At 48.1% G+C, this 18,344-nt stretch overlaps 1 long non-coding RNA gene across 1 annotated transcript; it reads left to right on the top strand.

Annotated features, from left to right (window-relative positions):
* Positions 1-253: 253 nt before the first annotated feature.
* LOC136405424 (uncharacterized) lies at positions 254-17,733 on the top strand. The gene is made up of 3 exons (XR_010751525.1): positions 254-843; positions 1,406-1,549; positions 17,559-17,733. It is a non-coding gene; the product is annotated as an uncharacterized lncRNA (long non-coding RNA).
* Positions 17,734-18,344: the final 611 nt, after the last annotated feature.

Below are 18,344 nucleotides of genomic sequence, written 5' to 3'. Positions count from 1 at the left end.
GCGCCAGCGCGCAGGGCATGCCGGGGGTTGGAGTCCCGGCGCCCGCGCCGCCGCTGTGGGCGCCGGCGGCAGGACCACGAATCCCGGCGGGCCCTGCGCGCCGACAGCGCGAGGGGCTGGTGCGAGGGAGGTGGACGCAGCAGTGATGTCACCGCCGCGCTCCTCGCCGACAGCCCCGCCCACGCCGCGAGGCCTTCTGGGAGTTGTAGTTGGGTTGAGGGGCCGGGCAGGCGCGAGGCCGGGTCCCCAGCGATGGGAGAACTACCCGGCTGGAGGTGAGGAGTTCCGCCTCTCCGACAGGCACCCAGATTTCCTCGCGCCCTGCTCCGGGCCGACTCAGGGCAGCAGGCCGGGGTGCCCCTGGGCTGTACCGGGCCGGAACGGCTCAGTGACCTTGGGCCACCTTTAGTCCGCCTGCAGGGGACTCCGTGGAGATGACAGTGGCCCTCCTCGCGGGCTTAGTGGGTTCCGAAGGGCGCCTGGAAAGCGCTCGGTCCGGACGAGCTCGGAGCTCCTACCCCGAGGGTCCCCAGCCACCGTGCTCGTCCCTCCCTGCAGTCCGCTCCGCCGTCGTCCTGCGCGCCTGGTGTCTGGCGACCCTGCAGGGTCCTGGGACGGCCTGGCGGCTCCTCCGACCTCGCATTCACCTGGCGCACAGACCATGATTCTGGCCAGACCCTGTGGCCTCCAGCGCCCTTTACCTGGACCCTCCCTGCAGGGGCGCCTTGTCCACCACCACCAGCCCAGGTACAGCTCCGCCTTTAGACCCCGCACATGAGGGGACCCTGGCCTGAGACCTGCGCTCTAGAGGGACCCGCTTATCCAGACACCAAGACACAAAAGGTGTGTTTTCCCCTCCTTGGTTCCGTGGGTCGTCGCAGGCCCGAGGCGCAGCAGAGCTTGGCCCTGGGTGTTGGTGGGAGAGCCTCCACTTGCACCCTTTAGTGTGCCCATGAACTCTGGGCCTGCCCTGGTCTCACGGCCTCCCCGTCACCCTTGCCCCAGCTGCAACCACAGCCTGCTAATCCTCCAACCCATCCTTCCTGCCACGACCGACCGGAATGAGCTAGATATGTGATCAAATCAAGCCTCTGCTTATAGCTCTGCAGGCTCCACCCTGTAGACAGAGTAAAGGCCCCTCCTCCCGCGGGTGCTGTCTGATCCTACCTGGCACTCTTCCTTTAGCCGTCCTCTGGGTAGACAATGTCTTGGGCTGTCCACCACCCCACACAGGCTGGGTCAGACACTCCCTTCTCCCACAACCCCCCGGCTGGCCCTTATCATAGCCCGTTGGCACTGGATTAGGATTCTGGATGTTTACCATTATCCCCTCCCCCCAAAAAAAAGTCTCAGAGGATGAGGGGAGAGCATGGGAGTGACTGCCTCGTGTACCTCTGAACCCCAGCTTCTGCCAAGCCAGGGCTGGGCCCACACCAATCCAGGATTTGCTGGATGAATGAATGACATCCGAATGACCATTTATCAAGCCACTGTGCACCAGCCCCTCTGCCTGCTACTACATCATCTCAACCACACAACCACTCTTGAGGTAGGCACCCTTAGTCCATATCATGGATGAGAAACTGAAGTTCACATAGGTTAAGAGATTCTCCCCAAGTCCCCCAGATGTCAGAGGCAGGACCCGAGATTCCAACTCAGATATGGCTCAAGGGTGATACAGTCTAGAGTTCCTCTGAGGTCTGGGGACCAGGGAAGCCTCTCTGCGGAGATGAGCTGAGCTGGAGCCAGTCACTATCAGTCAAAGGACTTTCAGCCACGGGAAAGACTCAGCATATCCCAGGCTCCTGTGACAGCCACTCTGGCTGCAGCCAGTGAAAATGGGAGAAGCTGCCGGCCTCCACGGGGAGGTGGGGCTTGTCCTAAATGCAGCTAAAAGCCATGGAATGGAGGGTTTTGAACAGGGAGTGTCATGGTAGGACGTATATTTTTTTTAGAGAATTCTGGCTGTTGTGTCAAGAATGGATGTCAGGGGAGCACGACTAGAAGCCAGTACACAGACATTCGTGACAGCCTCGTAGGGTGTGGAGAGGGTGCTCCTGGGAGACAGCAGTGAAGCAAAGGCAGAAAGCAGTGTCTCTCAATCTTTGTTGTTGTTGTTGTTTAAAGACTTTATTCATTTTAGAGAGGAGAGAGAGAGAGAAAGAAAAAGAGAGAGACTGGGCCCTGGCTGGTTGGCTCGGCGGTAGAGCGTCGGCCTGGCATGCAGGGGATCCAGGTTCAATTCCTGGCCAGGGCACATAGGAGAAGCACCCATTTGCTTCTCCACACCCCCCCCTCCTTCCTCTCTGTCTCTCTCTTCCCCTCCCGCAGCCAAGGTTCCATTGGAGCAAAGATGGCCCGGGCGCTGGGGATGGCTCCTTGGCCTCTGCCCCAGGCGCTAGAGTGGCTCTGGTTGCGGCAGAGCAACGCCCTGGAGGGGCAGAGCATCGCCCACTGGTGGGCAGAGCGTCGCCCCTGTTGGGTGTGCCAGGTGGATCCTGATCGGGCGTATGCGGGAGTCTGGCTGACTGTCTCTCCCTGTTTCCAGCTTCAGAAAAATACAAACAAACAAACAAACAGAAAACCCTCAAATAGGCCCTGGCCGGTTGGCTCAGCGGAAGAGCGTCGGCCTAGCGTGCGGAGGACCCGGGTTCGATTCCCGGCCAGGGCACACAGGAGAAGCGCCCATTTGCTTCTCCACCCCTCCGCCGCGCTTTCCCTCTCTGTCTCTCTCTTCCCCTCCCGCAGCCAAGGCTCCATTGGAGCAAAGATGGCCCGGGCGCTGGGGATGGCTCTGTGGCCTCTGCCCCAGGCGCTAGAGTGGCTCTGGTCGCAACATGGCGACGCCCAGGATGGGCAGAGCATCACCCCCTGGTGGGCAGAGCGTCGCCCCTGGTGGGCGTGCCGGGTGGATCCCGGTCGGGTGCATGCGGGAGTCTGTCTGACTGTCTCTCCCTGTTTCTAGCTTCAGAAAAATGAAAAAATAAAAATAAAAAAAAAAAGAAAACCCTCAAATATTAAAAAAAAGAAAAGAAAAAGAGAGAGACTGATCTGTGGTGGCACAGTGGATAAAGCGTCAACCTGGAAATGCTGAGGTCGCCGGTTCGAAACCCTGGGCTTGCCTGGTAAAAAAAAAAAAGAGAGAGAGAGAGAGAAAGAAAAAGAGGGGGGGGGGAGAAAGAAGCATCAACTCCCAATATGTGCCTTGACCAGGCAAGTCCAGGGTTTCAAACTGGCGACCTCAGTGTTCCAAGTCAACACTTTATCCACTGCACCACCACAGGTCAGGCTCAACCTTTGTTTTCCATTATCTTCCCCTAAGGAAAAACTAACAAGAAGAGGAAGATGAAAAATAAATGCCAAATAAGATTTTTGCCTGGTGTAGCTGAAACTTGGAGGGCCACACACCGTTTTAACATCTAAGATCGGTTTCCCCCCCTGAGAGTCAATATTTTAGCCCCCTTGAGGTCAGTGTTCTCCAGAGAAACACAGCCAGTAGGATATACATAGATGAAAAGGTTGTGATTGAGATTGATTGATTGATTGATTATGCGGAATTGGTTCACAACAGTGATGGAGTCAGCCTGACGAAAGTCCCAAGATGTGCTGTTGGCAAGCTGGAAACCCAGAAGGGCTGACGGTCTGGTTCTAGTCCAAAAACCCCCAGGTTCAATACCCAGGAGGAGCTGATGTTTGAATCCAACGGTGGGAAGTAAAAACACTGATCCAGCTCCAACTTGGAAGCAGTCAGGAGGCAGGAGGGCCACCTTTTCTTCTTGGGCCCTTTTGTTCTGTGTGGGCCTTCAACTGATTGGACAAGGCCCACCCACGTGGAGGAGGGCCATCTGCTATGCTCCCTCTTCTGATCCACATGTTCATCTCATCCAGATACACACACCACAGATACATCCAGACTGTCTGACCAAATGTCCAGATACCCTGTGAGCCAGTCAGCTAGACACACAATTCACCGTCACAAGGGAGAATGCAGGATCCAAGGGCCAGAAAGGGTCTTGTGTACTTTGAGAAGAGTGAGCTCAATCCGGCAGGAGCACCAGTGTCACAGGGAGGTGTGACCCTGACCTTGAAAGGATTTTGGCATGGAGACGGCCACCCAGACACCCTCACGATACCGGAAGGCCCTTGGAACTGACTGGCAGGAAAAGGTGTCAGATGTTGGATGATTTTTAAATATGACATTTTATTACTTTCTTGTAAATATTACTAGCGAAGATACGAATATGGGCTACTAACACAATACAATTTTATAAGAAAAATTAGAGGCTGTGGCCAGTTGGCTCAGCTGTAGAGCGTCAGCCCAGCATGTGGAAGTCCTAGGTTCGATTCTCCGTCAGGGCGCACAGGAGAAGCGTCCATCTGCTTCTCCACCCTTCCCCCTCTCCTTTCTCTCTATCTCTCTCTTCCCCTCCCGCAGCCAGGGCTCCATTGGAGCAAAGTTGGCCCGGGCACTGAAGACAGCTCCATGGCCTCCGCCTCAGGCACTGGAATGGCTCCAGTTGCAACGGAGCAATGCCCCAGATGGGCAGAGAATTGCCCTGTGGTGGGCATGCCAGGTGGATCCTGGTCAGGCGCATGCAGGAGTCTATCTCTCTGCCTCCTCATTTCTCACTTCAGAAAGATACAAAAAAAAAAGGAAGGAAGAAAAATTAAGGCACATGAATCGTCTCACAGTTCATAATCAGTAAGCATTACATAACAATGAATCATTACCTAGCAAGGCTTTTCTAACTTCTGTCTGGATGAAACCTGCTGAAGGAACAGTGGGATACCCCTTCTCAGCCCATTCCCTTGGCCCCAAGCAGAACCAGAGCCGTGGGATTACACCCGGGCAGGTAACAGGGTATGCTATACAGACACTAGACAGTGTGGGAATGGATATGGGCATATTCATGTTTGGGGATCCCAAAGAATTAAGCAGTTCTTGATAACCAAAGTGGAAGCCTACGGGTCAATAAACAGCCCACGTGGAGCTTTGAATCAGCTTTGAAGTGTCACTTGTAAACGTGAGACAGTCACGGACCACCAGTCATTTAAGAAATAGTTCTAGTGCAAGAACAAAAATAGGTGAGTAATCTGGGATCAGACAAACAGCAGAAGGAATCGGAACAAAAAAAATTCACAACACTGCTAATAGCTTCAAAGATATTTAAGACAGGAGTCTTGGAAATTAAAAAAATATAGCCAGAATTATAAATTCAATAAAAAAGCCCTGCAAGATAAAGTTAAGGAAATTATTCAGAAAGTAGGGCTAAAAACCATAGACTATAGAAGAGAAATTAGACCTAGAATTTCAATCTGCGAGGTCCAACAACTTTCCAATAAGAGCTCTAGGAGAGCCTGACCAGGCGGTGGTGCAGTGGATAGAGCATCGGACTGGGATGCAGAGGACCCAAGTTCAAGACCCCAAGGTCGCCAGCTTGAGCGCAGGCTCATCTGGATTGAGCAAAAGCTCACCAGCTTGGACCCAGGGTCGCTGGCTCGAGAAAGGGGTTACTTGGTCTGCTGTAGCCCCCCAGTCAAGGCACATATGAGAAAGCAATCAATGAACAACTAAGATGCCTCAACGAAAAACTGATGATTGATACTTCTCATCTCTCTCTGTTCCTGTCTGTCTGTCCCTGTCTATCCCTCTCTCTGACTCCCTCTCTGTCCCTGTTGGGGGGGTGGAGTCCTAGGGGAGAAAAAAGATGAGGGAAAGAACTTTTGAAAGGAAATACAATTGGCCCTGGCTGGGTAGCTCAGTTGATTAGAACATTGTCCTGATACACCAAGGTTGCAGGTTTGATCCCCAGACAGGGCAAATACATGAATCAACTGATGAATGCATAAATACTTTGGAAAAAATTATGTTTTTCTCTCTAAATAACATTTATTTAAAAAATAATAATACAGTTTACTAAAAATAAAGTCTTGAGTGTCCAGACTGAGAGAGTCCACCAAGGAGGATGATTCATTGTATAAAACTAGAGATAAAACAGCCTTAAAAAACACTGAAGGGCCCTGGCCGGTTGGCTCAGCGGTAGAGCGTCGGCCTAGCGTGCGGAGGACCCGGGTTCGATTCCCGGCCAGGGCACACAGGAGAAGCGCCCATTTGCTTCTCCACCCCTCCGCCGCGCTTTCCTCTCTGTCTCTCTCTTCCCCTCCCGCAGCCAAGGCTCCATTGGAGCAAAGATGGCCCGGGCGCTGGGGATGGCTCCTCGGCCTCTGCCCCAGGCGCTAGAGTGGCTCTGGTCGCAATATGGCGACGCCCAGGATGGGCAGAGCATCGCCCCCTGGTGGGCAGAGCGCCGCCCCATGGTGGGCGTGCCGGGTGGATCCCGGTCGGGCGCATGCGGGAGTCTGTCTGACTGTCTCTCCCTGTTTCCAGCTTCAGAAAAATGAAAAAAAAAAAAAAAAAAAAAAAAAAAAAAAAAACATTGAAGAGCCTGACCAGGTGGTGGTGCAGTGAATAGAGCGTCAGACTGGGACATGGAGGACACAGGTTCGAGACCCCAAGGTCACCAGTTGGAGTGCAGGCTCATCCAGCTTGCACGCAGGGTCACTGGCTTGAGAGTGGGATCATAGACATGAGGTCGCTGGCTTGAGCAAGGGGTCACTTGCTCTGCTGCAGCCCCCTGGTCAAGGCACATAGGAGAATGTAATCAATAAACAACTAAGGAGACTAAGGAGCTACAATGAAAAATTGATGCTTCTCATCTCTCTCCTTTCCTGTCTGTTTGTCCCTATCTGTCCCTCTCTCTGTCACAAAAAAAAAATAAATTTTTTTTTTGAAGGAAAAAGGAAGTCACACTTAACAAGGTAATAGAAAAGATATCACTAAATGTCAACATATTAGATGCTAAGTAAAGGGGAGCAGGGCCTTCAAAGTTTGCAAAAGAAATTATATACAAATAGAATTCTGTGGAAAACAAAAAACAATTCTGGACTGTAACAGTAACGAATCCTGAAGCACTCCCAGGTTTACTTACCACCTATAAGTCTAAGGCTGCTACATCTCCACCTTATAACAGAGGTGTGGTCTCGAAGGTCACCTGACCTTGAGAGTGATGGAGAAGGGCTTGGAAATTCAAAATATAGCTGAACTGGTAAAAGAAACCTAGCAGAAGAGTTGCAAAACAAACTTAAGGCCTGACCAGGCGGTGGCGCAGTGAATAGAGCATTGGACTGGGATGTGGAAGACCCAGGTTCAAGACCCCGAGGTCGCCAGCTTGAGTGCGGGCTCATTTGCTTGGACCCAAGGTCGCTGGCTTGAGCAAGGGGTTACTCAGTCTGCTGAAGGCCTGTGGTCAAGGCACATATGAGAAAGCAATCAATGAACAACTAAGGTGTCGCAATGCGCAATGAAAAACTAATGATTGATGCTTCTCATCTCTCCATTCCTGTCTGTCTGTCCCTGTCTATCCCTCTCTCTGACTCTCTGTCTCTGGAAAAAAAAAAAAAAAACTTAAGGAAATTATCCATAAAGTAGAACAAAAAAGACATAAAATAGAGAAGGAGACAAGTTCAATAGAGGAGGATAGATAACTTCCTAATAGGAGTTGCAGCAAAAGAAGTTTAAAAATTTTAAAAAGAACTAAAGAAGCCTGACTTGTGGTGGTTCTGTGGAGAATTTCACCTGAAAAATTAAGATCCGTAATAAAATTAATTAGAACTAAAAAATAACTAAAATTAATAATTTAATAGATTAACAGATTAGACACAGCACAAGAGACAGAAGTAATGAATTGAAAGATAATTCAATATAAAACATCCTAAATATCAGAGAGAGAAAGAAATAATTGATCAAACAGAAAAGAGAATAAGACATACATGAGACACAGTGACAATCTAACACTGAAACTGGAGTCCCAAACGTGAGAAGACAGAATGCCACAGAAGCAGAATTCTCCCAAATTGAATAAAGATACTGACTCACAGTTTCGAGAATCTCCACGAACATAATTCCATGAACTAAATGTTACAAAAAAATTTCAGTCTTTGATTCATTTTCCATTAATGTTTGTATGTGGTTTAAAGACCTAACCCCATTCTCTCTCTTTTTTAAAAAAAATTTACTTTAAAAAACAAAAAGTTTATTGATTTCAGAGACAGAGGAAGGGAGAGTGACAGGATAATCTGTTTCTGTTTGTGCCCTGACCAGGGATCAAACTAGCAACCTTTGTGCTTCGGGACAACACTCTGACCAACTGAGCTATCTGTCCAGGGCGTACCTTCATTCTGATACACATGAATACCCAACTTTCCAAGCACTATTGTTGGAGAGACCTTTCTTTTTGCATTGTAAGGTCTTAAAAAACCTTGTCAGGCCTGACCTGTGGTGGCGCAGTGGATAAAGCGTCGACCTGGAAATGCTGAGGTCGCTGGTTCAAAACCCTGGGCTTCCCTGGTCAAGGCACATATGGGAGTTGATGCTTCCAGCTTCTCCCCCCCTTCTCTCTCTCTGTCTCTCCTCTCTCTCTCTGTCTCTCCCTCTCCTCTCTAAAATGAATAAATTAAAAAAAATAAAAAAAACCTTGTCAAAATACATTTGACCACGGAAGTGAGGGTTTCATTCTGAGCGCTCACTCTGATTCCATTGGTCTAGATCTTCATACTCAGACCACCACCAACCAACCACATAGTGGTGATTAAAATCAGGAAGTGAGTCTTCCTTCCAACTTTGTTCTTTTTCAAGATTGCTTTAGCTATTCTGGGTCTCTTGAAATTCCATACAAATTTTATGGTGTGTTTTCCATTTCCATGAACATCGCCATCGAGGTTGGTAGGGATAGCATTTATTCTCTATACTGCCTTTTCACGACATTAAGTCTCCTAACCTATGAGTATAGGACATTTTTGTATTTAGGTTTATTTCTTTCAGTGATATTTTGTAATGTTTCTTTCAACAATGTTTCAGTGTACAAAATTTTGTACCTAATTCCTTAAATGTTTTCATAAGTGTATTTTTTTTAATTATTTTTATTTATTTATTCATTTGAGAGAGAGAGAGAGAGAGAGAGAGAGAGAAGGGGGGAGGAGCAGGAAGCAGCTTTGACTCCCATATGTGCCTTGACCGGGCAAGCCCAAGGTTTTGAACCGGCAACCTCAGCATTCCAGGTCGATGCTTTATCCACTGTGCCACCACAGGTCAGGCCCATAAGTGTATTCTTTTTGATGCTATTGCAAATGGAAACTTTTCTTCATTTCCTTTTCAGATAACTCATTGATAGTGTACAGAAACACACTTGATTTCTGAATTTGTATCTTGCAACTTTGCTGAACTCATACGCTCTAACAGTTGTATGTGTGTCTTATAGATTCTTTAGGGTTTTTACATATGAGATCATGTCTTCTACAGTTACTTTTACTTTTTCATTTACAGTTGGATGCTTTTCTTTTTTTCTTGCACAATTGCTCTGGTTACAAATCCTAGTTCTGTCCCTGGCCAGTTGGCTCAGCATTAGAGTGTCGGACAGGCAAGTGGAATTCACGGGTTTGATTCCTGGTTAGGAGAAGCAACCATCTGCTTCTCTACCCATCCCCTTCCACCTTCTCTCTCTTTTCCTCTCCCACAGCCATGGCTTGAATGGTTCGAGTGAGTTGGCCCTGGGTGCTGACGATAGCTCCATGGCCTCGCCTCAGGCCCTAAATTAGCTTGATTGCCGAACAACAGAGCAGCGGCCCCAGATGGGCAGAGTATCACCTGGTAGGGGCTTTTTTTTTTTTAAAAAAAAAAGCTTTATTTTTAATTTTTTAAATTTTTTTTAAAGAGACAGAGAGAAAGTCAGAGTGAGGGATAGACAGGGACAGACAGGAACAGAGAGATGAGAAGCATCAATCATTAGTTTTTCGTTGCACATTGCGACACCTTAGTTGTTCATTGATTGCTTTTTCATATGTGCCTTGACCGTGGGCCTTCAGCAGACTGAGTAACCCCTTGCTTGAGCCAGCGACCTTGGGTCCAAGCTGGTGAATTTTTGCTCAAACCAGATGAGCCTACGCTCAAGCTGGCGACCTCGGGGTCTCGAACCTGGGTCTTCTGCATCCCAGTTCAACGCTCTATCCCCTGCGCCACCACCTAGTCAGGCGGTAGGGGCTTCTTGGATGAATCCCAGTCAGGGCATATTCAGGAGTCTCTCTGCCTCCGTGCCTCTCAATTTAAAAAAAAATCCTAGCAGCCTGACCTGTGGTGGCACAGTGGATAAAGCGTCAATCTGGAAACGCTGAGGTTGCCGGTTCAAAACCCTGGGCTTGCCTGGTCAGGGCGCATATGGGAGTTGATGTTTCCTGCTCCTCCCCCCTTCTCTCTCTCTCTCTCTCTCTCTCTTTCTCTCTCCCCTCTCTATAATAAATAAAATCTTTGGGAAAAAAAAAACATTAAAAAAAAAAAATCCTAGTGCTATGATGAACAGAAGTGATAAAAGTGAGCACCCTTGTCTTGTTCCTGATCTCTGGGAAAGCTTTCCCTCTTTCACCACTGAGCATGTTAGCTACAGAATTTCCACACATGGCTTTCATTGTGTTGAGGTACTTTCCTTCTATTCCTGGTCTGTTGAGTGTTTTTATCATGAAAAAGGTGTTGGGTTTTGTCTGCGTCAGTCACGATGTTCATGCCTGTCTTCCCTCTGCGTTCTATGTCTGCATCGGTTTTCAGAGGTCGGGCTACTCTTGCATTCTGGGGAGAAAACCCTCGTGGTCACTGTGTGTAACCCCCTTGGTATGCTGCTGCATCCAGGGTGCTACCACTGTGCTGAGCACTTCTGTGTCAGTGTTCACAAAAGATACCACTCTGGAGTTTTCTTTTCCTGTAGTTGTCTTCATGTGGCTTTGGTATCAAGATAGTGTTGGCCTCAGAATATAAGTTAGGAAGTGTGCTCTTGTCATTGTGAAAGTTTTGGGAAAATGTGGAAAAGAGTAGCGTGTTAATTCTTTTCTACGTGTTTGGTGAAATTAACTAGTGAAGCCATCTGATCCTTGGCTTTTATTTGTTGGGGTTTTGAATACTGTTTATCACTTTTTTTTTTTTTTTTTGTATTTTTCTGAAGCTGGAAACGGGGAGAGATAGTCAGACAGACTCCCGCATGCGCCCGACCAGGATCCACCCGGCACGCCCACCAGGGGCGACGCTCTGCCCACCAGGGGGCTATGCTCTGCCCCTCCGGGGCATCGCTCTGTTGTGACCAGAGCCACTCTAGCGCCTGGGGCAGAGGCCGAGGAGCCATCTCCAGCACCCGGGCCATCTTTGCTCCAGTGGAGCCTCAGCTGCAGGAGGGGAAGAGAGAGACAGAGAGGAAGGAGAGGGGGAGGGGTGGAGAAGCAGATGGGTGCTTCTCCTGTGTGCCCTGGCCGGGAATCGAACTCGGGACTTTGGCACGCCACGCCGACGCTCTACCACTGAGCCAACCGGCCAGGGCTTTTTAAAAAAAATTTATCAAGTTTTTAATGAGAGAGGGAGAGTAAGAGAGAGACAGGAACATCAAGCTGTCCCCACATATGCCTTTACCAGGGACCAAAACAGAGACCTCTCTGTGCTTTGGAGTGATGCTCCAACCAACCGAGCTATCAGCCAGGGCTGAGTATCACTTCTTATAGGTCTACTCATTTTTTATTTATTCGGGAGTCAGTTTTGGTCATTTTTGTTTCTAGGAATTTGTCCATTTCACCTAGATTATCCAATTTGTTGTCATACAGGTATTCATAGTATTTTTTCTTTTTTTTTCGTATTTTTCTGAAGCTGGAAACGGTGAGAGATAGACAGACTCCCGCATGCGCCCGACCGGGATCCACCCGGCACGCCCACCAGGGGCGACGCTCTGTCACCAGGGGGCGATGCTCTGCCCCTCTGGGGCGTCGCTCTGCCGCGACCAGAGCCACTCTAGCGCCTGGGGCAGAGGCCGAGGAGCCATTCCCAGTGCCCGGGCCATCTTTGCTCCAATGGAGCCTTGGCTGCGGGAGGGGAAGAGAGAGACAGAGAGGAAGGAGGGGGTGGGGGTGGAGAAGCAAATGGGCGCTTCTCCTATGTGCCCTGGCCAGGAATCGAACCCGGGTCCCCCGCACGCCAGGCCGACGCTCTGCCGCTGAGTCAAACAGCCAGGGCCTCTTTTTTTTTTTTTTGAGAGTGAGACAGGAAGGGTCAGAAGCATCAACTTGTAGTTTTGTCACTTTAGTTGTGCGATTGCTTCTCATTCATGCCTTGAGTAGGGCCAAATCAGTGTTCCCTTGTTCAAGCCAGAGGCCTTGGGTTTTTCACAGCAGCAACCTTTGGGGCTCAAGCCCAGCTGTTGAACTTTGGGGTCTTGTGTATGACTCCCCCACTCAAGCCAGTGACCCCACACAGAGGAGCCTGCGCTTAGAGTGAGCAACCTCAGGGTTTTCAAACCAGCAACCATATTCTGGGTTGTCGTTTTATCCACTACGCCACCGCTGGTCAAGCTCATATTAGTCTTTTTTCCTTTTTTAAGTGACAGGAGGGGAGAGAATGAGACAGACTCTTGCATACACCCAACCGGGATCCACTCGGCAACCCCAATCTGGGACTGATGCTCGAATCAACCAAGCTATCCTTAGTGCCTGGGGCCAATGCTCAAACCAATCAAGCCACTTGCTGTAAGAGGGAGGGGGGAGAAGCTGATGGTTGCTTCTCATGGGTGCCTGACCGGGGATTGAACCCAGGATGTCCATTCATCAAGTTGATGCTCTATCCACTGAGCCAGCCGGCCAGAACCTTATAGTAGTCTTTAAAAATTTTTTTATTGATTGATTGATTTTAGAGAGGAACAGAGAGAGAGAAAGGGAGAGAGAGGCAGGAACATCGATCTTTCCTGTATGTACCCTGACAGGGAATCAATCCAGCAAGCTTTGGGCTTAGGGACAGCGTGCTAACCAACCCAGCCATCCAACCAGGTTGGTAGTAGTCTTTTCATCTTCTTCATTTCTTTCTTTTTTTTTTTTTTTTCATTTTTCTGAAGCTGGAAACAGGGAGAGACAGTCAGACAGACTCCCGCATGTGCCCGACCGGGATCCACCCGGCACGCCTACCATGGGGCGATGCTCTGCCCCTCCGGGCGTCGCTCTGTTGCGACCAGAGCCACTCTAGCGCCTGGGGCAGAGGCCGAGGAGCCATCTCCAGCGCCCAGGCCATCTTTGCTCCAATGGAGCCTTGGCTGCGGGAGGGGAAGAGAGAGACAGAGAGGAAAGCGTGGCGGAGGGGTGGAGAAGCAGATGGGTGCGTCTCCTGTGTGCCCTGGCCGGGAGTCGAACCTGGGTCCTCCACACGCTAGGCCATCACTCTACCGCTGAGCCAACTGGCCAGGGCATCTTCTTCATTTCTGTAAAGTCATGTCCCCTTTCATTGGTTTTTAGTAATTTGAGTCTTCCTCTTTTTTTAAGACTTTATTTATTCATTTTAAAGAGGAGAGGAGGAGGAGAGAGAGAGAGAGAGAGAGAGAGAGAGAAAGAGAGAGAAAAGAGGGGAGGAGCAGGAAGCATCAACTCCCATATGTGCCTTGACCAGGTAATCCCAGGGTTTTGAACCAGCGACCTCAGCATTCCAGGTCGACGCTTTATCCACTGCGCCACCAAAGGTCAGGTTGAGTCTTCCTCTTTTGTTCTTAGTCAGTTTTGCTAAACATTTGTCAATTTTGTTGATGTTAAAGAAACTTCTGTTGTCCTTAATTTTCTCTATAGTTTCTTAGTCTCAGTTTCATTTATCCCTGTTTTCATCTTTATTCCTGCCTTCCTTTTGGTAGAGCTCTGGGTTTGGTTTGCTCTTCTTTTTCCTAGTTCCTTAAGGCACACAGTAAGGTAACTGATTTGAGCCTCTGTTTTAATGTAGGTATTTACAACGATAACAGCCGCCCCCCGCCCCCCAGCATTGATTTCACTGCATTCCACACACGTTGGTATGCTGTTCTCACTTTCATTCTTCTCAGGTTGTTTTCCAATTTCCATTGCGATTTCTTCTTTGAAATCACAAAGAAGACTGGTTGTTTAAAAGTATGTTAGTTTCCATGTTTCTGAGTTTCCCTGAATGTTCGTTCATACCCCAAAATCCAGTTAATTTCACACTTAAGTACACGCCCACCAGCTATGTGAGCAAAGCTGCACCTCAACAGACATACACCGTGCTCACGTGTGGTTAGTCTGAGCGGACACACCTGCGTTGACTGCCAGAACAGATGACCTGAAGCATCTTCATCTCACGGAACACGACACAGCAACAAGGAGGAACCAACCACACAGCACGAGCGAATCTCATCAACGCAGAGCAGAAGCAGCCCTGCTCCCAACAACACACATCACTGCATCTATTCAAGTTCAAAGAACTGGCAAAACTAAATTAGGTACTTCAGGCTGTGTGTTCTGCTAATTAAAACTCTACAGACAAAGGAGTAATTTCTGTAAAAGCCAGATTAGCAGTTCAACCCGGGGGAGAGGGCCGAGCATGCTGACCCAGAAGGAGAAGAAGGGGCTCCCAAGTGTTGGCAATATTGTTTCTCGTTTCATGGTTAGTTTACTAAGCTGTTCTTTAGGGATACTTCCCTGAGCTGTGTGTCTTTGTGTGTGTGTGTGTGCTATATACTTCACAGTCTAAATATAAGTAAACAGCCTGACCTGTGGTGGCGCAGTGGATAAAGCGTCAACCTGGAAATGCTGAGGTCGCCGGTTCAAAACCCTGGGCTTGCCTGGTCAAGGCACATATGGGAGTTGATGCTTCCTGCTCCTCTCCCTTCTCTCTCTCTCTCTCTCCCTTTCTCTCTCCTCTCTAAAATGAATAAATAAAATTAGAAAAAAATGTTCTTAAATATAAGTAAACAAACACATTGACCTTGAGTTGGTAACAACCTTAAACTCCTCATAAAATTGAACGCAAATACTTTCTGGAGGAAACAACCTCCCATACAAGTCTCAGAGAATTTTCAGAGAGTGCACCAAGTGACCTGAGTTCCAAGGCAGGAAAATAGTTCACAAGACACACAAAGAAGGATGTCGTCATTAGTGAGAACCAGTAGCAGTGAGAAGACTTCAGAACTGGACCAGACTTTGGATACTGGACTTAACATATCCACAGAAGGAAACTGGAACTTTTTTTTTTTTTTTTTTTACAGGGACAGAGAGAGAGTCAGAGAGAGGGATAGAGGATAGATAGGGACAGACAGGAACAGAGAGAGATGAGAAGCATCAATCATCAGTCTTTCGTTGGACACCCCAGCTGTTCATTGATTGCTTTCTCATATGTGCCTTGACCGCGGGCCTTCAGCAGACCGAGTAACCCCTTGCTCGAGCCAGCGACCTTGGGTCCAAGCTGGTGAGCTTTTTGCTAAAGCCAGATGAGCCTGCGCTCAAGCTGGCGACCTCGGGGTCTCAAACCTGGATCGTCCGCATCCCAGTTTGACACTCTATCCACTGCGCCACTGCCTGGTCAGGCTGGAACATTTCTAACAAATGATTTTTTTTTTAATGAAAGGGAAGGCATAAATGAATGTTAAAAAAGATGGTGCAGAGGTTATATTTTATGAAACATTTTATGCCAAATACTTATAAAAAGATGAAACATATGAATTCTCAGAAACCTGTAACTTAAAACTATTTTTTAAAATGTGAATAGTTCTCAAACAAAAATTTATTTTTCTTCTTTTCCAAGTGAGAAGAGGGAAGATTGACAGACTTGTGCCTGCAACCCGACTGGGATTCACCCGGCAACCCCCGTCTGGGGCTGATGCTCTGCCCATCTGGGACCATGCTCACCAGTGAGCTATTTTTAGCACCTAAGGCAGAGGCTCCATGGAGCCATCCTTAGCGCCATGGGCTGATGCGCTTGAATCAACTGAGCTATGGCTGCGGGAGAGGAAAGGGAAGAGAGAGAGAGAAAGAAAGAGAAAGAGAGAAGGGGGAGGGGTGGAGAAGCAGATGGTTGCTTCTCCTGTGTGCCCTGGCTGGGAATTGAATCTGGGACATCTATATGCTGGGCTGATGCTCTATCACTGAGCCAACTTGCCAGGACTCAAAAATAAAATAAAATCAGTATTTTTAAATCTTTCCTGAATGAAAACAACAGCTTAGAGGTTTTATTGCTGAGTTCTACTAAACATTTAAGGAACAAATAATTCGAATCCAGAGTATGGAGAGAATACTCCTTAGTCTCATTGTAGGGAACTAGACTTACCTACCTTGAAATCAAAACCTGACAGGCGCCTGACCAGGTGGTGGCGCAGTGGATAGAGCATCAGACTGGGATGCGGAAGGACCCAGGTTCAAGACCCCGAGGTCGCCAGCTTGAGTGCAAAGGTGTTGCAACGCGCAATGAAAAACTGATTGATGCTTCTCATGTCTCTTCGTTCCTGTCTGTCCCTGTCTATCCCTCTCTCTGACTCACTCTGTCTCTGTAAAAAAAAAAAAAAAAAAAAAAAAATTAACAAACAAAAAAACCTGACAGGCAGTGTAAGAAAATCATGTCAATAGAACTCAGTAACACAGATGAAAGAAACCCAAAACCCTAAACCAAATATTAGCAAACCAAAGTAAGCAATTTATAGACAGATAAAACATCATGAACAAGTTAGCCTTACCTAAGAAATGCAAGGTGGATGTATACAAAAAGAAAAAGAAAAACCACAAATAATGTAACACACTGCATTCATAAAGGGGAAAAACCGTATAATGTCTCAATAGAAGTAGAAAAAGAACTGGAAGTAGCAGACATCCATTTGTGACAAAACAAATAAAACACAAATCCCTACCTCCTGGTCAGAAAAGGAACTTTGCTTGTCTGACAGTCATCTAACAAGAACCTACAGTAAACCTGTTTCTTGGTGAAAATCCCGAAACACAAAACATTCACAAAATAGCATTCTCCATAATAATGTCTTGCCGCCATCAGAAGTTCAGTAAGAAAAAGGGTCAAGAATGAACAAGGAAGGCCAGCCAGTTCGTTGCAGGTGATATAGCTGGGAATGTAGAGCAGTTAACAGAACCTAGATTCTTACTAGAATGAGAATTTGCCAAGGACACTGGATACATAATATGCAAAAACCAACTTTTTTTCTGGCAACAACAAAAACATTAGTTAAGAAAGACAGCATTTGCCTGACCAGGAGGTGGTGCAGTGGATAGTGTTGGACTGGGATGCAGAGGACCCAGATTCGAGACCCCGAGGTCGCCAGCTTGAGCGTGGGCTCATCTGATTTGAGCAAAAGCTCACCAGCTTGGACCCAAGGTTGCTGGCTCAAGCAAGGGGTCACTCGCTCTGCTGAAGGCCCATGGTCAAGGCACATATGAGAAAGCAATCAATGAACAACTAGCAGGGGTCCCCAAACTTTTTACACAGGGGGCCAGTTCACTGTCCCTCAGACCATTAGAGGGACGCCACATACAGTGCTCCTCTCACCACCAGTGAAAGAGGTGCCCCTTCCAGAAGTGCGGTGGGGGCCGGATAAATGGCCTCAGGGGGTCGCAGTTTGGGGACACCTGAACTAAGGTGTCACAACACAAAACTGATGATTGATGCTTCTCATCTCTCTCTGTTCCTGTCTGTCCCTATCTATCCCTGTCTGTCACAGACAAAAAAGATACCATTTACCTGGCCTGTGGTGGCATAGTGGATAGAACTTCGACCAGGAACGCCGAGGTTACCAGTTTGAAACCCTGGGCTTGCCCAGTGAAGGCATATATGAGAAGCAAAGCAATTAATAAAGTGAAGGAACTATGAGTTCAATGCTTCTTGTCCCCAACCCTGTCTCCACTCTTTGTAAAATCAATAAATAAAACCATTAAAAAATAAAAACCTGTGCCCATTCGTAGTCACTCCTCACACCCCACACCTTGTACCAGCTCCTGGTAATCAATCAATCAATCAGTCAATCCACTATTTGTAAGTTTCAAAATAAAGGGGGGGGGTCTAGAAAATCTCATCAGCCTTGGCAGTGTCCTGGGTAATGCCAGCCTGACCTGCAGCTTGGTGCTGGTTGGGGGTCTAGGACAGAGGGCTCATCTGTCCCTCCTGGCTTTACAACCAGGGTAGAGGATCCTACTGGCTCTGGGTGGCCAGCCAGGAAGTGACTGGTCCATCACAGCCTCAGGTCCTAGGGACCCTATAGGACAGGGGTCCCCAAACTTTTTACACAGGGGGCCAGTTCACTGTCCCTCAGACCGTTGGAGGGCCGGACTATAAAAAAAAAACTATGAACAAATCCCTATGCACACTGCACATATTTTAAAGTAAAAAACCAAAACGGGAACAAATACAATATTTAAAATAAAGAACAAGTAAATTTATATCAACAAACTGACCAGCATTTCCATGGGAACTAGGCTCCTCTCACTGACCACCAATGAAAGAGGTGCCC

The sequence above is a fragment of the Saccopteryx leptura genome, chromosome 5 (assembly GCF_036850995.1).
Source record: "Saccopteryx leptura isolate mSacLep1 chromosome 5, mSacLep1_pri_phased_curated, whole genome shotgun sequence".
NCBI lineage: Eukaryota > Metazoa > Chordata > Mammalia > Chiroptera > Emballonuridae > Saccopteryx > Saccopteryx leptura.
The sequence above is the reverse complement of the archived record's forward strand: the minus strand, read 5'-3'. Positions and strand labels throughout refer to the sequence as shown.